Below are 13,835 nucleotides of genomic sequence, written 5' to 3'. Positions count from 1 at the left end.
GTCTTCCAGCCCGTTGCACTTCCCAAGTGAGGCAGTGCCCCATCCTGCCTCAGTTTGCCCTCCTTGGGTTACACCCACTGTCCAACCAGTCCCATTGAGATGAACCTGGTACCTTGGTTAGAAATGAGGTGATCACTTGCCTTCTGCGTCGCTCTCCCTGGTATCTGCACTCTGGAGCTGTTCCTATTCGGCCATCTTGGCAGAAGTCCCTTATTGAGTTCTTATCATGTGCCTGTCCTTGGTTTAAGCCCTTTCAATTTATCCTCTCGTTTAATCTTTGCATCATATACAGTTGGTACTTTTTTTATCTCAATATACAGATGAGGAATCCTGAAGTGTAAATGCTAGCAAAGGGAAGAGCCAGAAAATAAATGTAAGAGAATAAATGTAAGAAAATGCACCGCCAGGGGCTGTGTTTTTAGTCACTATGCTCTATATCCTTACACATCAGCAAGGTGGTAGCTGCAAGTCACTGAATGACCAATATGTCATTGACTGAGTAGAAAAAGATCAACATGATATGTGAAAATCTTCAACATGAACATATGACTAAGACACATTTATTTTTTCCAGTATTTTATTATGAAAAATATCAAGAATACAGAAAATTTGAAGGAATTATACAATTAACATTCATATATGCACCACCTAGATCCTAAAAATCATATTTGCTTCTTTTTTCACATTTGTATCCATTCAGGAATCTATTAATCCATCTTATTTTTAATCCTTTTTTAAAGTATGTTCCGACACCTGATTTTGTTACTTTAACGGTACAGAAAAAAAAAATGAAAGGCCTATTTAGAGAGAATGTTAGAAAACTGATGTTTTTATCTTTCCACAAAAGGGCATTTGTTTTTAATTGTCTATTTAGTAGACTCTAGATTCTAATAGACTTTATTAGATACCAGTTAATGTCTAAATCTATATCTTGCCTCCAAAATGCAGTGTTGATGATTTAATGAGGAAAAGATATACAACACTTATTATTGCACCCTGCACAGAGTAAGCTGGTGTTCAATAACGTATGGCCAAAATAATGATGCTACTGAGAAAAGCAAAAGCAACCAAGACATTGGCTTATACTGCATAGCATCAATTATACTGTAGGGCTTAGAATGAGACAGAATAAGAAAATCCTTCAAAGAGGCAAAAGAGAGTATTCATCCAATATTTTATATCTGTATCCAGAAATTTTTGAAAAATTTTAGGGTATTAAAATTAATCAAGTAAAAAAAGATAAAAATAAAGATCAGAAGCTATTTGGAATAAAGAGAGACAAAGTCACCAGAGAATGCAGAAATATTATCAGATGAATATGTTTACCTAATTCTCTATGAGAACAAAAGCATTTAAGGAGCCGAGTTAATATAGTCCAAGTACATTGCTCTTTGGAGATCTAAACTGGAGCAATCTGAACAACCAATTATCTCTTAACCTGTCTCTATAATGTGTTTTTTGTGAACAGTCATTTCACAAAGAACAATCACCAAGTCCTTAAGGACATCAACTAAAAGTTATACACTGAGCTTAAATTGGAAATAAACAATTATTTACTGCAAATACTTTAGTACCTCAGATAAGCAGGTAACAAATATAGCTTTCTCTTGTGAAAATTGAGGCATTTAACAAATTTCTTATTCCAAAATTTACCATATCCTCACACAGAAAAACAATGTTACAAATATGATTATCAGCAAGGTCAACAATATCCTTAAAAATAAATTTGGATTTCTATTGATGTAGGTATAATCAGCCATGACACCAAAGCACAAGCCAGAAAGAAAAAAGCAAGAGTCATTTTAGCCTGAATAACTTTAAAAAGCAAATGAAATAGTTTACTCAGTTGTAAATAAAATAGCAGAGAATCAAAACTATGTGATTTGGTATTGGAGGAAGGAATATTGCCTTAAGGTGGGTTTACCGGAAGGAATTGGCTGCAAAATACCCTGAAAACTTGAATGGTGGGATTATTTATAATCTTCATTTTTGTGCTTAAAAATGCCAACCCAATGCATTGATTTTAAGATTAGCTGTTGTCAAGATATTATTTTACAATTTATTTTGGTAAAAGTATACTGCAAGAAATCTGCTCTAAGGGTCATGACTGGTTAGGGATTTTAAGAGCCAACCTAATAAATAAGATATTGGAAATCATTAGGTATCATATCAACAGACCTGAGGTTTGTTCTTATTATATGGAGTCATGGATCAGTGTTTTTTATACTTTTTCTTTAGGGCATGAATGATAAAAGATAAATAGTTTGTGTGCAAGAAAGGCTAATGATAACTGTATACACAATATTAATTTGTATTTTTTCTTGTTAACCAGATTCCAAATAAACAGAATGAAATACTCTTTGAAATGGAATATTATCAAACTTGTCTCTAATACCTTTAAACATGTATTTATATTAATTCTAAATATAAGATGTTATGACCTATTCCCAAATGTGCCTATCTTTTATTAGAATGTACAGATATTATATGTATTTATAACCTGTTATCTTTTTTGCTGAATAGGATTCCATACATATAGCAAAATTTGTTTATTTATTCACCTACGATGAGCTGTGGGTTGTTTCCAGATATTTGCTATGAGTAAATATGGATAACTATCCATGTATATACATAAATATGCATAAATACGGATAAAGCTGCTATAAACATTCATATGCAATCATGTGCTGCCTAACAATGTTTTGGTCAATGATGGACTGCATACACAACAATGGTCTCATAAAATAATAATGCCATATTTTTACTGTACCTTTTCCATGTTAACTATGTTTGGATACACTAATACTTACCAATGTGTTACAATTGCCTACAATATTCAGTACAGTAACATGCTGTACAGGTTTGTAGCCTAGAAGCAATAGGTTATACCACACAGCCTACGTGTTTAGTTGGCTGTACAATTAAGATGTGTGATGCTTGCACAACAAAATCACCTAAGGACCCCCTTTCCCAGAACATATCCCAGTTTGTTAATAAATAATTGTACAAATATTTGTGTGGACATTTCCTCATTCTTAGAGAAGAGCAATTACTATATTACATGGTAAGAATATTTTTGACTTTGTAAGAAATTATCAAGCTACTTTGCAAGATAGTTTTAGCATTTGCATTTCTACCAGAAATGTAGGAGTGTTTCACAAAGTAAGATTAGATATATTCTAGTTTTTAAATTTACTACTGTATTAGGTGTGTAGTAATATTTTATTGTGGTTTTAATTTGAATTTCACTGATGACTAATAATGCTGATTATCTTTTCATGTGTTTTTTGGTCCATTTGTGTATCTTCTTTCTTTTGCTTATACGAGACTGCATTTTCCAAAAACAGCCATAATGATATCTTCTGTCCCACATGATTTTCTTTCAGTGTGATTTTAACACACTGACCATCAGGAGATAGCAGTCTTTGTTTCATTTCCTTAAATTTTGGAAGTCTTGTAACTTCTGAGGATAGGTCATTAAGTGTCATAAAAGGTGATATCACTTCACCTAGTTCTCTTGGGATGGATGTTTGCCCTTGGAATTCAGCCACGATGCAGTGAGGAAACACAAGCAGCGACATATAGGTGTTTTGGCCAAAAGCCCCTTCTAAGGTCCCAGACAAAAGTCAGCATTAACTACAAGACATGTGAATGAATAAACTTTTAAATGATTCTAGCCTCTACTTTCGGATTCAGATTCAGCCTCTGCCTTCATCTTGCAAGCTGAGGCCTCAGACGTTGTGGAACAGAGCATGCTGACCCTGATACGCCCAGCCAAAATTCCTGAATGCCAGAATTCAAGAGCATAATAAAAGAGTTGTTCATTTGTACCATTAGGTTTAGGATGGTTTGCTAGATAGTAATATATAAGTAAAAGACAAGTTTTGAGATGCAATCAAATATTTCAAGAATCCTTGAACAGAAATAACATTTACTTTATTTTTTAACTTTTAAGTTCAGGGGTACATATGCAGATTTGTTATATATGTAAACTTGTGTCATGGGGTTTGTTGTGCAGATTATTTCATCAGTAAGGTATTAAGTTTAGTATTCATTAGTTATTTTTCCTGATCCTCTCCCTCCTCCTATCCTCTGCCTTCTGATAGGCCCCAATGTGTGTTGTTCCTCTGTATGTGTCTGTGTGTTCTCATTATTTAGCTCATTGGTCATCATTAAGTGAGAATATGTGGTATTTGGTTTTCTGTCTTTGCATTAGTTTGCTAAGGATAGATAATGGCCTCCAGCTCCGTCTATGTTCCTGCAATGTGCAGAAAGCTGAAACTGGACCCCTTCCTTACACCTTATACAAAAATTAACTCCAGATGGATTAAAGATTTAAACATAAGACCTAACACCATAGAAACCCTAGAAGAACACCTAGGCAATATCATTCAGGACATAGGCATAGGCAAGGACTTCATGACTAAAAAGCAATGGCAACAAAAGCCAAAATAGACAAATGGGATCTAGTTAAACTTAAGAGCTTCTGCACAGCAAAAGAAACAATCGTTAGAGTGAACTGGCAACCAACAGAATGGGAAAAAATTTTTGCAAGCTACCCATCTGACAAAGAGCTAATATCCAGAATCTACAGAGAACTAAAACAAATTTACAAGAAAAAAACCACCCCATCAAAAAGTGGGTGAAGGATCTGAACAGGTGCTTTTCAAAAGAAGACATTTATGCGGCCAGCAAACATCTAAAAAAGTGCTCGTCATCACTGGTCATTAGAGAAATGCAAATCAAAACCACATTGAGATACCATCTCACGCCAGTTAGAATGGCGATCATTAAAAAATCTGGAGCCAACAGATGCTGGAGAGGATGTGGAGAAATAGGAACGCTTTTACACTGTTAGTGGGAGTGTAAATTAAAGTAACCATTGTGGAAGACAGTGTGGCAATTCCTCAAGGATCTAGAAACAGAAATACCATTTGACCCAGCAATCCCATTACTGGATATATACCCAAAGGATTATAAACCGTTCTATTATAAAGACACATGCACACGTATGCTCACTGCCGCACTGTTTACAATAGCAAAAACTTGGAACCAACCGTAATGCCCATCAAAGACAGACTGGATAAAGAAAATGTGGCACATATACACCGTGGAATACTATGCAGCCATAATAAAGGATGAGTTCATGTCCTTTGCAGGGACATGGATGAATCTGGAAACCATCATTCTCAGCAAACTGACACAAGAACAGAAAACCAAACACCGTGTGTTCTCACTCATAAGTGGGTGTTGAATAATGAGAACACATGGACACAGGGAGTGGAACATCACACACTGGGGTCTCTTTAGTGGTGGGGGGCTGGGGAGGGATAGCAGGGGGTGGGGAGGTTGGGGAGGGATAACATTAGAAGAAATACCTAATGTAGGTGATGGGGGGATGCAGGCAGCAAACCAGCATGCCATGTGTATAACTAAGTGGCAATCCTGGAAGACCTGCACATTTACCCCATAACTTAAGGTATAATAAATAAATTAAATAATTTGTTCATGTATATATCTTGTAAAAGTTAAAACTTTACATATAAAAAATACCTCTTGTCTCACTAAAATTCCAATTCTCTCCCCAAAGTATCTATGTTATCACCTTGGTATTTATGACTCCTGATCTCTTTGTAAAGATTTAAATACATTTGTTAAAATAGCTGTAAGTCAAATCAACTTTTAAAATATTTTGTTGGTAAACTAAGTAACAGTGTGCTTCAATCTGAAATTTTCCTGTTCAATTTTTATTGAAGTTCTTTTCATATTGTAGTATGAAATCTATCTAATTTATGTACACAAGTACAATGAAAGAAGATATGTAAATGCAACCGTTTAGTCATGTCTATGCTAGTTGTCATTTCAATAGTTCACTGTTTTAAGCTTTTTGAAAAAATCCTGTAAGAAAGATTATCGTATATGCCTCTTGGCATACTTGTGCAAAAATTTCTTTAACATAATATTAAGTGCCAAGTACTGTATTCAGTGAGAAAGGTGTCATTATTACATTGGCACTGTACAGAAGGCAAACAGTGACTTGCCTAAGCTCACACAGCTAGTGAGTTGCAGATCTGGGATTTCCATACAACCTACCTATGTAGCACAAGGGCCAATATTCTTAACAACTTCTATCTACTCCTTGCTTTTTAAAAAATTAATATTTAAAAATTAACAAAGCATATATATGTTTATGGTGTACAACACGCTGTTTATACATACACACACACACACATTAGGAAATTGTTAAACTAAATTAATTAATGTATCCATTACTTTACATACTAGCCATTTTTTTGCACATGTGGTGAGAACATTTATAATTTACTCTCGTATCAATTTTTACTCCTTGCTTTGAAACAACAGAACTACTGGATCAAACTGTGTTCACCTTTAAATCTCAACATTTACTGTCCATTTGCCTCCCAAAAGGCAATAGCAATTTACATTCTCACTAAGAGCACCATTTATATTGTTATTTCCCTAGCATATCCTTCCAAGGGAAGAAACTGGTTTTAAGTAAAACAGTAATGAAGAATTCAATATACAACTTTAATTACTGATGATTATTAGAACCTGTATGTTAATGCTCTTGTGAGAAAGGCTTAGTGAATATTGTCTCTGGTGGAACCTAACAGTATCCTGTAAAGAGAAACAGGAACATGTTCCATCCATTCTTACCCATCCCTCATTTCTTTAACTGTGTTTTTAAGATTTTATAACCCTTTTGAATAAGTTACCTTCATACTTTATTTGTCCTGCTTCTGGTTTTGGAAATGGAAGAGTGAGAACTCGCTCGCAGACTGAAAAGATGATCTTGTCATATATGTGTATATTCTGTTGTCATATACAGCTAAATGGCTGTAACAGAAGACTGGACCCACTCTCCAATTACCATTAGAAAAAAATGACTTCTGATTAACTATTCCTTAACCAAAATTAACATTCCTATTAGATGTCTTCCGCCATTTAACTAGCCCAGACAGCTTGTCAACAAAAAACTGAGCAATTTAGTTACCTACTAATATAAATTGCTCAAGGTTAAAAGATATTTGGGGTTAGGCATTTTTAAAGGCTAAGCTTGGTGTTATTTGAAAATAAATTATTTACACCATGGAATACTATGCAGCCATAAAAAAATGATGAGTTCATGTCCTTTGTAGGGACATGGATGAACCTGGAAACCATCATTCTCAGCAAACTGACACAAGAACAGAAAATCAAACACCGCATGTTCTCACTCATAGGTGGGTGTTGAACAATGAGAACACATGGACACAGGGAAGGGAGCATCACACACTGGGGTCTGTGGGGGGGAACTAGGGGAGGGACAGTGGGAGGTGGTGAGTTGCGGAGGGATAACATGGGGAGAAATGCCAGATATAGGTGATGGGGAGGAAGGCAGCAAACCACGTTGCCATGTATGTACCTATGCAACAATCTTGCATTTTCTTCACATGTACCCTAAAACCTAAAATACAATAAAATATATATATATAAAATAAATTATTTGTACTTCTGCTATAAATAAAATGTAAATTGAAAACTGAAAACAAAAATGTTGTCTAACAGTAATGATAATTTTTCTGTTTTCATTTTCTGAACCACTTTGTATATGACAGAAGTTATGTTTGTTTGGATAACAACTAATATAAAATTATATAATCCTAGTGCTTTTTTGAATGGTTAATTTTGATGCATTCACTTTTAACTATATTTTATTCTGAGTTTTTCTAAGTCAAACTTCATAAATTATATTTTTGCATAAATTTACATACACATTTTCATTTTTAACATGTTTTCAAATGTATTGGCATACAGTTATTGATGGTATACTTGATATTTTAAAAGTTGACTGTATCTCAGATCATCAGCTCTTCTCTAGATTGAGCCATTCATTGTTAGCAGGATATTTCCCTCTGGTACCATCTGGCATCTCACGACTTCAGTCCCATTATCTTTATCCTCTCCTTTTGGGATTTCACTTCTGTACCTCCATTCTGCTACTGAGTTCATCCAGTGTGATTTTCATTTCACTGTAAAGTACTATAAAATTTCAGTTTGACTCTTTCATATGTCTTCTGCTTCTTTACTGAGATTTTCTCCTTTTTTTGTTTGACTTAAGTATTACTCATTGAAGTATTTTTATGATGGCTGCTTTAAAATCCTTGTTAGATAATTCTAACGTGAATAATTTTAGTACTGGCACTATTGGTTGTCTTTTTAGGTTGTGATTTTGTTGATTTTTGAGGTGACTAGTGATTTGCAATTGTATCCTGGATATTTTATTTATTATGTTAGGAGATTCTGGATCTTATTTAAATTTTCTATTTTAGCAGTTACCCTATTTGGGTGCAGCATATTGGTCTTGGTGTACTTTTGAGGGTTGTGGATCCAATAACAGTTTAATTTCCAGAGTATTTGCAGTGCTACTCTAGTCTACTTCACTTATGAAATAGATTATTCAGATGTTACCCTGAAAACCCTGGTGTTTTCCCATACTGTAGTTCAGTTCTTGAACTCTTTGGCCTGATCATTTGTGTCAGTTTCACATGTGGGTTGCTCAAGGATCTGCCCAGGACTTCCTATGCAAGTTTAAGGGATCCTTTATCTCTGTTCTATCCTCTCTGGAATCCTCCCCAACTCTTCAGTTGAGAAGGTGAGGGACTCCACCTGCAACCACCAGGAGAAAAGTGTGAAGTCCAGACTCCCCATTCAGTCTCTGCTGACACCGCGGGGGAAGGTGGTGTTCATGGTAGGAAGGTGGAAATGTCTGCTGTTTGGCTTGGGTAGAGGCAAGTATTCACTTAAAAGTTTCTGTCATCCTAGGCTGCCCCTTTCCTAGTCTTTTGACTGAAAAAGTCGGGTTTTTCTTTTTTTCTAAGTCTGTGCCTGTTTGGTGCTCCATACTGCAGATTAAATCTAGTGTCCAATCAGGATATAAAGAAAATTTTTTTAAGTGAAAAGAAGACAAAGATATGGAAACACAGAGAACTAACCATCTTGTCATTTCTCAAAACCTGAAGTTACCTAGCCAGTCAGCCCTCCTCTTTCCACCTTTCAGAGTCCTCTTATGGTCATCTGTTCTATTTGGTCCAAATATTTAGTGACAATTAATAGGGAGAAGTATGGAGAAATGAGTCTACTCCATCTTGTGTGGAACTAGAAGATCAGTATGTAACCTTTTGATTCAGGCTTTACTCAGCATAATGCTTTTTCTTTCCTTTTTCTTTTTTCTTTTCCTAAGACTTATCAAGCTTAGTAGTGAGAAAGGGGGAAAGAGGAGAACGAGGAGTTTGATCTGTAACTAACTCTGAACAATTAATTAACTGGCATAACGTATTACCTTTGGACCAGCCGGCATAATGCTTTTCAGTTTCATTCATACCATAGTAACGATCCAAATTCTTGCTGTTATGAAGATATTTACTTTTACAGTTTTATCTTCAGGTTCAAAAATTAGTTATTTAAACCTCTTATTACTGTATTATTGTTCCTTACTGTTTGTTAATATTTTGTGGGTAGCTTTTTATTTAGAGATTGACTTGCAATACTAAAAAATATTTGAATATATTTTTAGTGTACTTCACTCAACATTTCTATGTGCTTGTAATTGTTAGTGGTAGTGGTATGTGAGGGGTGAAGGAGGTTTGCAACAATTAAATCTGCTAAAATTGAAAATGGTATGAAATCCTTTTTGTAATAAGCAAAATTATACACAAATAAACAATTACTCTATATAGAGAGATGTATAACATAGAAAGTATATCACTCGCTTTATTTCATTTAATGTACATCACAATGATGAGAGATAGAAGTAGTAGTCAGGGTTGATTTTTTATTGTCAATTTTATGGGAGAGTAGACATCAAAAATATTTGGGTAACAGTAATTGGGCATTTAATAAGAATGTGAAAAGGCAAAATGTAACACAGGTCTTAATGCTTCTTACTCCATATTCCTTTTGCTTAATTTACTGCTAAATAAAATACAACTTTGCCAAATTAAACTTTGAACACCATGTATAAAAGTAGATATGTAGAATTTCAATATAAAAAAGAACAAAGAAAGTTTAATTTAGCTGGAATACAAAAGCTAGTTGAAATCTCAATTAAAATACTGCTGAAGATGTATATTATTACATTTTACTTTATAATTTTACTAATTAAAATTTCTCTAACTGTGTTGTACAATCAGCTTCCTTTTAAAGTTATTTTTACAAGAATGCACATTGCACTCCAAGTACTTTTAGTCATTATTTTTCAGGACTTTTTGATATATCAACATCCTTGGAAAAAAAAATTCTAAAAACAAGACAGTGCCTTAATTGCAATAATGCAGACATTTGAGAGATTCATCAAGAAATGTTACCCAACAGTTAACAAATGGGTTTGTAAAACGTAGCTTGTAGAGTTCCAACTTCTCTACAGTACATAGTATATAATGAAATGTCTATAAGGAAACTACTATACACCATACATAATCTGTCACAGTTTGAAAGATGAAGACAGTTTTTGACTACTACAGTTTGTTGAATGGCTTAGATAAAATAGAGCAGGGAAAACAGATTCATATTAAAATATGTATGATAACATAAATCAATATCTAAGCTATTTTAAAGAAAATATAGGCCAAGCAGGGTGGCTCATGCCTTTCATGCCAGCACTTTGGGAGGCCAAGGCAGGAGGACTGACTGCTTGATGCAAGGAGTTTGAGACCACCCTGGGCAACAAAGTGAGATCCTGTCTCTACAAAAACACTTAAAAAGTAGCTACATGTGGTAGTAGGCACCAGTAGCCCCCGCTACTTAGAGGGCTGAGGCAGGAGAATTGCTTGAGCCCAAGATGTTGAAGCTGCTATCAGCTAATATATGATCGCACCACTGCACTCCAGCCTGAGCAACAACAGAGTGAGACCCTGTTCTAAAATTAAGTGTGTAAATAAATATGTTTATAATTATAAACTCACATCCAGATGCCTACTTTTAGATATTTCAATGAAATTAATGGAATGGCTTATACTCAAAATCCACATTTGGAAGAATTCAGTTTTTCAGGCAAAAGAGTTTTGCTATTTTCCAGTTATTTATTGAGAAAGAGGATACAATAAATACATACATTTTATTTTATTTTATTATTACTTTTTTTTTTTGAGATAGACTCTCACTCTGTTGCCAGGCAGGAGTGCAGTGGTGAGATTTCGGCTCACTGCAACCTCCGCCTCCTGAGTTCAAGCAATTCTTCTGCCTCAGCCTCCCGAGTAGTTGGGACTACAGGCACCCACCACTACGCCCGGCTAATTTTTTGTATTTTAGTAGAGACGAGTTTCACCATGTTGACCAGGATGGTCTGGATCTCCTGACCTCATGATCCACCCGCCTCAGCCTCCCAAAGTGCTGGGATGAAAGGCGTAAGCCACCGCACCTGGCCAAGATACACATTTTAAAAGCAACATGTTTAATGTATGGTTTGAAAGTGGATCTATATGTATTTTTATATGTCTATGTTTTTGCAGGTTAAATTAAACAGTATATGAAAAGCTATTAGCACAGTGCTTTCTTGTCTAATTCTGATAATAACGTCACCTTAATCTTACAAAAGTATTAATTGATCTATTTAGTTCAACCTTGTTCTTCTTAAGCGCTATCTCAGGTTATGCCTAAGAAGGTATCAAGTTAACTACAGTTCCAGAATGCTACCCTACCATAATCACTGATTAGTAAAATGCCTGTCAATACAAGCAAGTACAAGGAATGTGTTTAAGAGTGTAGGAAAAATATGTGAGTTTGTGTTCTAGGTAAATCTGCTATATATAACTATCTGGAGAAAACAAAGAAGAGAGAGGAGGAAATAGAGGATGAGAAGAACAGGGAGAATGGCTTGCTACATCATTGCCTGTAGCCACATTACTTATATCAGTTACCTCTGTGTAACTACAATGCCTAAAACCCTAGAATATATATTCCAAGAATCCTACATGCTAGAAAGCTTTAAAGTAATTACTCTCATTTTGTTTGATTATTAGATCTTTTATATGTTTTAACTGACAAATGAAAATTGTATAGATTTATGGTATACATTATGATGTTTTAAAATATACATGCATTGTGAAACGGCTAAACCAAGCTAATTAACATATGCATTACCTCACATACTTATAATTTTTATAAGAACACTTATCTTCTACTCTCCTAGCAATTTTCAAGCATAGACTACATTGTTATTAACTGTAGCCACCTTGTTGTACAATAAATTTCTTGAGTTTATTCCTCCTGTTTAACTGAAATTTCCTACCTATTGGCCAACATCTCCCCAATCCCTCAAAATCCTTCCTGCCACAACCTCTGGTAACCACCATTCTACTTACTGTTTCTGTAAGTTCAACTATTTTAGATTCCACATATAAGTGACATCATGCAGTTTGTCTTTCTGTGCCTGGCTTATTTCATTTAATATAATGTTCTCCAGGTTCATCAACGTTGTCACAAACGACAGGATTTCTATCTTTTATAAGGCTGAATAAGACTTTTTATAAGGCTATTGTGTATATATACCAAATTTTCTTTATCTATTCATGCATTAGTAGATCATTAAGTTCATTTTATAACATGGTTACTGTAAATAATGCTGCAAGGAACACGGGAGTGCAAATATCTCTTTGACATACTGATTTTATTTCCTTTGGATATGTACTCAGTAGTGAGATTGCTGGAACATATATAGTTCTATATTTAGTTTTTTGTAGAATCTCTGTATTGTTTTCCATAATGGCTGCACTAATAATTCACATTCCCAATAGTGTACAAGAGTTCCCTTTTCTCTATATCCTTGCCAACATTTGTTATTTTTTTACTTTTTGTTAATAGCCATTCTAGCAGATGTGAGGTGAGAGCTCATTGTGGTTTTAATGTCCATTTTCCTAATGATTACTGGTTTTCAAATACCTGTCAACCATCTGTTTGTCTTCTTTTGATAAATGTCTTTTCAAGTCCTTTGCCCATCTTTGTTTCCTTGCTATTGAACTGAGTTCTTTATATATTTTGGATATTAGCCCCTTGTCAGATATATGATTTGCCAAAATTTTTCCCATTCCATAGATTGTCTCTTTTCTCTGTTGATTGCTTCCTTTGCTGCTCAGAAGCTTTTTGGTTTTATGCAATCCCATATCTCTATTTTTGGTCTTTTATTTGCCTGTGTTTTGGGGGTCAGATCCAAAAGATCATTGGCCAGCCTGAGCCAGAGCAATTAGGCAAGAGAAATAAATAAAATGTCTCCAAATTAAAAGGGAAGAAGTTAAATTGTCTCTGTTTACAGATAGAAAGCCATAAATATTCCACCAAAGAACTGTTTGAACTAAAAAACAAATTAAGTAAACTTGCAGGAGACTAAAACAATGTGCAAAAATCAGTAACATCTGAATACACTAACAACGAACTATCTGAAAAAGAAATTAAGAAAACAATCTTATTTATAATGGCTACAAAAAGAATAAAATATGTAGGAATAAATGTAACCAAGGAAGTGAAAGATCTGTACACTAAAAACTGTAAAACATTGATTAAGGAAATGAAAAAATACAAAAAATAAATGGAAAGATATTCTGTGTTCATGAATTAGAATAACTTATACTGTCAAAATGTCAATATTACCCAAAGTAATCTAAATCTACAGAGTCAATGCAATCCCTATCAAAATTACAATGACATTTTTCACAGAAATAGGAAAACAATCTAAAATTCATATAGAACTAGGAAAGACCCTGAAGAACCAATGCAGTCTTGAGCAAAAAGAACAAAGCAGGAGGCATCACATTGTCTGATTTCAAAATATAATACAAAGC

The sequence above is a fragment of the Aotus nancymaae genome, unplaced genomic scaffold (genome assembly GCF_030222135.1).
Source record: "Aotus nancymaae isolate 86718 unplaced genomic scaffold, 86718_ANA_hifiasm-v0.15.2.pri h1tg000058l, whole genome shotgun sequence".
In the NCBI taxonomy this organism is placed as follows: domain Eukaryota; kingdom Metazoa; phylum Chordata; class Mammalia; order Primates; family Aotidae; genus Aotus; species Aotus nancymaae.
This window is presented reverse-complemented; position numbering follows the sequence as displayed.